Consider the following 9196-nt stretch of genomic DNA (forward strand, 5'->3'; position numbering starts at 1 on the left):
GAGCATCTGAGGCCCAGGTTCTGATTGGGGATCTTAACAGGGGGCGCGAGGATGTAGCTGACCTGGGTGTCCCTGCTTCTCTAAGCTGGGGAATGTTCTCTGGCTGATTTAAGCTCTCTTTTTTTTGGGGGGGGTTTTTTTGTTTGTTTGTTTTTGTTTTGTTTTGTTTTTTTGCCTTTTTTTTTTTTGCACCCTTTAGGTGCAAGGTTAGGTTGTTTATTCGAGATGTTTCCTGTTTCTTAAGGTGGGATTGTATTGCTATAAACTTCCCTCTTAGAACTGCTTTTGCTGCATCCCATAGGTTTTGGGTCATCGTGTCTCCATTGTCATTTGTTTCTAGGTATTTTTTAATTTCCTCTTTGATTTCTTCGGTTATCACTTCGTTATTAAGTAGTGTATTGTTTAGCCTCCATGTGTTTGTATTTTTTACAGCTCTTTTCCTGTAATTGATATCTAGTCTCATAGCATTGTGGTCAGAAAAGATACTTGATACAATTTCAATTTTCTTAAATTTACCAAGGCTTGATTTGTGACCGAAGATATGATCTATCCTGGAGAATGTTCCATGAGCACTTGAGAAAAATGTGTATTCTGTTGTTTTTGGATGGAATGTCCTATAAATATCAATTAAGTCCATCTTGTTTAATGTATCATTTAAAGCTTGTGTTTCCTTATTTATTTTCATTTTGGATGATCTGTCCATTTGTGAAAGTGGGGTGTTAAAGTCCCCTACTATGATTGTGTTACTGTCGATTTCTCCTTTTATGGCTGTTAGTATTTGCCTTATGTATTGAGGTGCTCCTATGTTGGGTGCATAAATATTTACAATTGTTATATCTTCTTCTTGGATCGATCCCTTGATCATTATGTAGTGTCCTTCTTTGTCTCTTCTAGTAGTCTTTATTTTAAAGTCTATTTTGTCTGATATGAGACTTGCTACTCCAGCTTTCTTCTGGTTTCCATTTGCATGGAATATCTGTTTCCATCCCCTTACTTTCAGTCTGTATGTGTCTCTAGGTCTGAAGTGGGTCTCTTGTAGACAGCATATATATGGGTCTTGTTTTTGTATCCATTCAGCCAATCTGTGTCTTTTGGTGGGAGCATTTAGTCCATTTACATTTAAGGTAATTATCGATATGTATGTTCCTATTCCCATTTCCTTAATTGTTTTGGGTTCGTTATTGTAGGTCTTTTCCTTCTGTTGTGTTTCTTGCCTAGAGAAGTTCCTTTAGCATTTGTTGTAAAGCTGGTTTGGTGGTGGTGAACTCTCTCAGCTTTTGCTTGTCTGTAAACGTTTTAATTTCTCCATCAAATCTGAATGAGATCCTTGCTGGGTAGAGTAATCTTGGTTGCAGGTTTTTCTCCTTCATCACTTTAATTATGTCCTGCCACTCCCTTCTGGCTTGTAGGGTTTCTGCTGAGAGATCAGCTGTTATCCTGACGGGGATTCCCTTGTGTGTTATTTGTTGTTTTTGCCTTGCTGCTTTTAATATGATTTCTTTGTGTTTAATTTTTGACAGTTTGATTAATATGTGTCTTGGCGTATTTCTCCTTGGATTTATTCTGTATGGGACTCTCTGTGCCTCCTGGACTTGATTAACTATTTCCTTTCCCATATTAGGGAAGTTTTCAACTATAATCTCTTCAAATATTTTCTCAGTCCCTTTCTTTTTCTCTTCTTCTTCTGGAACCCCTATAATTCGAATGTTGGTGCGTTTAATGTTGTCCCAGAGGTCTCTGAGACTGTCCTCTGTTCTTTTCATTCTTTTTTCTTTATTTTGCTCTGCAGCAGTTATTTCCACTATTTTATCTTCCACCTCACTTATCCGTTCTTCTGCCTCAGTTATTCTGCTATTGATCCCATCTAGAGTATTTTTTATTTCATGTATTGTGTTTTTAATCGATGCTTGATTCATCTTTAGTTCTTCTAGGTCCTTGTTAACTGTTTCTTGCATTTTGTCTATTCTATTTCCAAGATTTTGGATCTGGGAAATAGAATCTTGGATCATCTTTACCATCATTATTCTGAATTCTTTTTCAGGTAGACTGCCTATTACCTTTTCATTTGTTAGGTCTGGTGGGTTTTTATCTTGCTCCTTCTCCTGCTGTGTGTTTTTCTGTCTTCTCATTTTGCTTATGTTACTGTGTTTGGGGTCTCCTTTTTGCAGGCTGCAGGTTCGTAGTTCCCGTTGTTTTTGGTGTCTGTCCCCAGTGGCTAAGGTTGGTTTAGTGGGTTGTGTAGGCTTCCTGGTGGAGGGGACTAGTGCCTGTGTTCTGGTGGATGAGGCTGGATCTTGTCTTTCTGGTGGGCAGGTCCACGTCTGGTGGTGTGTTTTGGGGTGTCTGCGGACTTTTTATGATTTTAGGCCACCTCTCTGCTAATGGGTGGCGTTGTGTTCCTGTCTTGCTAGCTGTTTGGCATAGGGTGTCCAGCACTGTAGCTTGCTGGTCGTTGAGTGAAGCTGGGTGCTGGTGTTGAGATGGAGATCTCTGGAAGATTTTCGCCGTTTGATATTATGTGGAGCTGGGAGGTCTCTTGTGGACCAGTGTCCTGAAGTTGGCTCTCCCACCTCAGAGGCACAGCACTGACTCCTGGCTCCTCAATTTGGGATGATGTGTTGTCTATTCATGTATTCCACAGATGCAGGGTACATCAAGTTGATTGTGGAGCTTTAATCCGCTGCTTCTGAGGCTGCTGGGAGAGGTTTCCCTTTCTCTTCTTTGTTCTCACAGCTCCTGGGTCTCAGCTTTGGATTTGGCCCCGCCTCTGCGTGTAGGTCGCCGGAGGGCGTCTGTTCTTCGCTTAGACAGGACAGGGTTAAAGGAGCAGCCTCTTTGGGGACTCTGGCTCACTCAGGCCGGGCGGGAGAGAGGGGCACAGAGTGCGGGGCGAGCCTGCAGCGGCAGAGTTCGGCGTGACGTTGCACCAGCCCGAGGCGCGCCGTGCGTTCTCCTAGGGAAGCCGTCTCTGGATCCCGGGACCCCGGCAGTGGCGGGCTGCACAGGCTCCCGGAAGGGCGGCGTGGACAGTGTCCTGCGCTCGCACACAGGCTTCTTGGTGGCGGCAGCAGCAGCCCCAGCGTCCCACGCCCGTCACTGGGCTCCGCGCTTTCAGTCGTGACTCGCGCCCGTCTGTGGAGCCCCTTTAAGCAGCGCTCTTAATCCCCTCTCCTCGCGCACCAGGAAACCAAGAGGGAAGAAAAAGTCTCTTGCCTCTTCGGCAGCTCCAGAGTTTTCCCGGACTCCCTGCCGGCTAGCTGTGGCACATTAGCCCCCTTCAGGCTGAGTTCTCACCGCCAGCCCCAGTCCTCTCTCTGCGCTCTGACCGAAGCCCGAGCCTCAGCTTCCAGCGCCGCCTGCCCTGGCGGGCGAGCAGACAAGCCTCTCGGGCTGGTGAGTGCCGCTCGGCACCGATCCTCTGTGCGGGAATCTCTCCGCTTTGCCCTACCCAGGTATGTGGGGAGTTTCTTGCCTTTTGGGAGGTCTGGGGTCTTCTGCCAGCATTCAGTAGGTGTTCTGTAGGAGTTGTTCCACGTGTAGCTGTATTTCTGGTGTATCCGTGGGGAGGAAGGTGATCTCCGCGTCTTACTCTTCCGCCATCTTCCTCCGGGTCCAAAAGATAGGTTTTTTAAACGTGGTATTGAGATAAGTGGATAGCATTACATCTCCAGCATCTAGTCTAGTAGGTGTTCAATAATTCTGTGATGAATGACTGAAGAAACATATGGTAAGTCCAGAGCCCAGACTTCTGGTTCCACTGGTGCTGCCTTGTGTGACCTTGGACAGAGAATTACATTTCCACTGAGTCTCAGATACCACGTAGGAAGAGGGTCTCCAACAAGATGGTCACTAAGTGTTCATCCACTTTAGACTTCTAATCCCTCAGGCAGGGAGGGCCCGTGCCTTCCTCCTGGGTACTTGGGCGGTGCCGCCAGTTGTTTTGTTTTTAATCTCAGAGGTTTTCAGGTAGTGCCAACAAATGCTAGGGCTAAGAGAGGCTCATGGCAAGCATTAAAAGCCACTTTATTTTTTAAGGAGGCTTACTATGGTTATTTGTAGTCGTTCAGATCAGGTCCCCTATTCAGTCTGGTGGCCTTTCCATGCAGTCAGTTGGGCTTCCAGCAGCCAGCTGGCTGGTTGGGGTCTTAGGGAGATGCAGCTGCAAACACTATCTGCATTGTCTCTGGAAAGGGTCTGAAGTGATGCCCACCCACCAGGTTCCAGAGCTAGGAGAAGGTTGGGCCAAATTTTGTGAGGGTATGGTTTCTGCTGCACAGAAAAGAGATTCCTTTAATAAAAAGGAGGGAGGCTATTTTCCACTTAACCTTCATTCGTTCATTCAACAAACATGCCCACTATGCACCACTCGTTGCCAGGTGCCATGCTAGGCACAAGGAGGGAGATAGTGAGCAAAAGCCGCATGGTGCCCATTTTTCTGGAGCTTGTCTTCTCAACATCAGCGGTACTGATTTTTTGAGCCAGGTAACTCTTTGTTTGGGAGACTGCCCTATGCATCGTGGGGTGTTTAGCAGCATCCTTGTCCTCCACCCACTAGACGCCAGCAGCAATTATGACAACCACAAATGTGTCCAGGCATTGCTAAATGTCCTGGAGGGGGTAGGGTGGCCAGAGTCACCCCCGGTTGAGAACCACTGGCCTAAAGGGAAGACAGACGAGACGGTGGCCAAAGAACGGCACAAGTGATGCATCATTTCAAAGGCAGTCGTGCGCTGAAGGGGTAGGAGCACAGTCATAAAGAAAGCAGTTCACAGAGTCAGACTGGATTTAAAACCAACTCTCTTGGCATGGACATATATACACACACATGCTACCAAAGGTAAAATAGATAGCTAGTGGGAAGCAGCTGCATCGCACAGGGAGAGCAGGTCGTTGCTGTGTGTCTACCTAGAGGGGTGAGATAGGGAGGGTGGGAGGGAGACGCAAGAGGCAGGGGATATGGGGATATATGGATACGTATAGCTGATTCACTTTTTTTTTTTTTTTTTTTTGCAGTATGCGGGCCTCTCACTGTTGTGGCCTCTCCCGCTGCAGAGCACAGGCTGTGGACGCGCAGGCTCAGCAGCCATGGCTCACGGGCCCAGCCGCTCCGCAGCATGTGGGATCCTCCCGGACCGGGGCACGAACCCGTGTCCCCTGCATCGGCAGGCGGACTCTCAACCACTGCGCCACCAGGGAAGCCCTGATTCACTTTTTGATACAGCAGAAACTAACACACCATTGTAAAGCAATTATACTCCAATAAAGATGTTAAAAAAATTAACTCTCTCAAATTATTCTTTAGTAACTTTCCAGTTCTTCCATTATTGTTCGGGTTATTCTTCTGGATGTAGAAAATCATAATGGAATGCCAAGAGACTTTTTTCTTTTTTTTTATTTCAGCCTCAAAATGGCCTTTCCAGCCCAGGGTCCATCATGGCCACTGAGAAGTTATGGAAAACAGATGTGGCTGAGGCTTTAGATCTTAATGAAAAGCTGGTAGGTATACCCAGCATCAGTCCCCTCCTGTCCAAACCTGCGTGCCCTGCAGATAGTTTACACATCAACCTCACATACATGTTTAGTTGTTACAGTAGCTCCACGAGACCCATCTCCTATCCCAGCATGGGCTGGAAATTGCAGAGCCCAATTCCTTGGAAGACTGGGTAGTAAGAATGAATGTTTATATCTGTTGTCATTCCCCGCCCCCCACCAGTTCTCAAAATGGCATAGTGTAAATGGATGCGGGGGAAAATGAAAGTCATACTAAAAGCCCCAAATGCACTCATTTGCAAAGCATGTGTTTCTTCTCTGCAACTGCAGAAAATGAATGAAACAGAATTAGATGTTTGCCTCCTCAAAGTGGCCACCAGCGGTCTTGGGCCAGGCCTCTTACCTGTGAAACGCTTTCTCGTAGTACTTGGATATGAGCAAAACCCTCGAGACTATGATGAACATCAAAGGTATGTCAGGTCACGTGTCCATGAAACACCTCTCCCCAAAAGAGAGGGAGAGAGTCCACCAGCTTCGACAAAGAGACCTCTACCTGGTGTTTGATAAGATCACCCTACTCAAGAACCAGCTGCAGAGAAAAGAAGAGCTTTTGAGACGATACGAGAAGGACATTGAACAGCTCAAGTATGGCCCGTGTCCCTGGCAAAAGGCCCAGGCCTCCATTCTCCAGGCTAAACCTCGGGGCAGCTGCAGACCCGTAGGGACCAGGACAAGAGGACAGAGGCCTGGGTGTGGAGGGGGGAGGCGGGATGGTGACTCAGGGCCTGATGGACCCAAGTCTCTGGGCAAGAAAGCAGCAGTTAAAGTACCCTACTGTTAAGGAATAAGGTGCACCTTTTATAAATGTGTCTGGTGTTTCACCATGTGTGTGCTTTTCATAATTCCATCCTATTTTCAGTGGTATCCGTTCCCCCACCCTCTCTGGGAAATTGGGAGGGGCTGGTAGCATAACCGTTGCCCCCTTCATGCTGCACGTCCACAGCCAATGGGCTATTTATTCTGCCCTCTAGTCCCCACATCTTCAGCCTTCCCCCCACTTGTAAGGAAACCGCGAAGCCAGGCATATATGGAAGTGTTCTGAGGATCTCCCAGGTCGGGAGCATTGGTGGTGAGTGAGAAAGCTGAGGAGAAAAGAGACTTTGTCTCTCCCGTGTGCTCAGGCAGAGCAAAGTGTCGGTTCAGATGTACCAGTCACAGGTGGCAAAGCTGAAGGACGACACCTCCAAAGAGGCCGAAGAAAAGGCGCTGCTGAAGGAGGCCCTGGCGCACATGGAAGAGCGGCTGCACCAGGAGAAGAGGGTCACCAGGGCGATCAGGCAGCAGAAGGTGAGAGGTCCCTGCTCGGAGCAGAGCCTCTGAGGCTGCCCCTCAGCTCCCTTTAGAAACAGCCAACTGAGGTCCCAGTGGGATCCAGGCAGCACAGAATGCCTTCGCTCATTGCAAAGGAAGGTGGCAGAATAGCTTTAGCGTTAGGCAGACATAGGTTTAGACTCTTGTTCTGCCACTTACTGTGTGACTTCAGGCAGCTTTTTTTTTTTTTAACATCTTTATTGGAGTATAATTGCTTTACAGTGTGGTGTTCGTTTCTGCTGTATAACAAAGTGAATCAGCTATATGCATACGTATATCCTCACATCCCTCCCTCTTGTGTCTCCCTCCCACCCTCCTTATCCCACCCTTCTAGATGGTCGCAAAGCATTGAGCTGATCTCCCTGTTCCATGCGGCTGCTTCCCACTAGCTATCTGTTTTACATTTGGTAGTGTATATATGTCCATGCCACTCTCTCACTTCGTCCCAGCTTACCCTTCCCCCTCCCCATGTCCTCAAGTCCATTCTCTACATCTGTGTCTTTATTCCTGGCATGCCCCTAGGTTCATCAGAACATTTTTTTTTTTAGATTCCATATATATGTGTCAGCTTAACCTCTCTGAGACTCATAGTCTAGCTTGCCTCTATGTTTTTTTTTTTTTTTTTTTTTTTTTAATTTATTTATTTATTTATTTTGGGCTGTGTTGGGTCTTCATTTCTGTGCAAGGGCTTTCTCTAGTTGTGGCAAGCGGGGGCCACTCTTCATCGCAGTGTGTGGGCCTCTCACTATCGCGGCCTCTCTTGTTGCAGAGCACAGGCTCCAGATGCGCAGGCTCAGTAGCTGTGGCTCATGGGCTTAGTTGCTCCACGGCATGTGGGATCCTCCCAGACCAGGGCTCGAACCCGTGTCCCCTGCATTAGCAGGCAGATTCTCAACCACTGCGCCACCAGGGAAGCCCCGCCTCTATGTTTTTAAACTTTCTTTTTTTTTTAAGTTAATTTTTATTTTATATTGGAGTATAGTTGATTTACAGTGTTGTGTTAGTTTCAGGTGTACAGCAAAGTGATTCAGTTATACATACACATATATCTATTCTTTTTCAGATTCTTTTCCCATATAAGTTATTACAGAATATTGAGTAGAGTTCCCTGTGCTATACAGTAGGTCCTTGTTGATTACATATTTTATATATAATAGTGTGTATATGTTAATCCCAAACTCCTCTAATTTATCCCTCCCCACCACATTTCCACTTTGGTAACCATAACTTTCTTTTCAAAGCCTGTGAGTCTGTTTCTGTTTTATAAATAAGCACATTTGTATCATGTTTTTTAGATTGCACATATAAGTGATATCATATGATACTTGTCTTTGTCTGACTTACTTCACATAGTATGATAGTCTCTGGGTCCATCCATGTTGCTGCAAATGGCATTACTTCATTCTTTTTTACGGCTGAGTAGTATTCCACTGTATATTTGTACCACATCTTCTTTATCCACTCCTCCATCAACATTTAGGCTGCTTCCATGTCCTGGCTGTTGTGAACAGTGCTTTCTGAGACTCATAGTCTAGCTCGTCTGTATTTTTTTAACTTTTGATAATTCGTGTATTTTATCTTGTTCTTTCTATCCAGATAACTCTTTTTTCTACCAGTTGTATTGAGACATAATTGACACACAGCACTGTACTGAGCTTAAGGGTGTCCAGCATCATGATCTGACTTCCCTGCCTCCTGCAATGATGACCACAATCAGTTGAGTGAACAGCCCGAGTGTTTTTAAAGGCAGCGATTCTGATTTTCATTGCTCTGCCAGGTGCCAGGGATACACCGAGGAAGAAGCTCTCTGAGAATAAAGATTTGGGTTTGCTCTTCTGAGTAGCCAGAATAGTACTCCAGTCTTTCTGACTTGGGGATGTGTATTTGTACACGCATCCTTGCATGTATGTGTGTACATGTGAGTATGTGCTGTGGGTTGGCATGTGTGTGTATTTGTATGTGTGTGTTTGTTGCCTGCATGAGCTCTAAGGAGGCCAAGGTCATAGAAGGGTGCCCTTCTCCTCAACCAGGAGGTGATGGTTAGATAGTTCCTTGCAGAAGCCTGCCCTCCATCCTGCGAACCTTCCAGGCAATAAGTTTCCAGACAGCAGGCTTTCTGGCTTAGAGCCCCAGAAATGAAAAGTGGCTGTCCTGCTCTGAGGGAGCCTGGGTGCGGTGTTTCCAGTGCTCACTGCTGTGAATTAAACATCACAGGCCTTAGTCTCTGTGTGACATGGGGCTGCCTCAGGCAGAGGACAGTTTCCTTTCACACCAAGCAATGCCAGGGAGAGCTGGGCCAGTGACAGAGTTGTGACTTTCCCTTTGATGTGCCCTC

Source organism: Mesoplodon bidens, assembly GCF_964165515.1.
Source record: "Mesoplodon bidens genome assembly, contig: HAP1_SCAFFOLD_1137, whole genome shotgun sequence".
Classification (NCBI taxonomy): Eukaryota; Metazoa; Chordata; class Mammalia; order Artiodactyla; family Ziphiidae; genus Mesoplodon; species Mesoplodon bidens.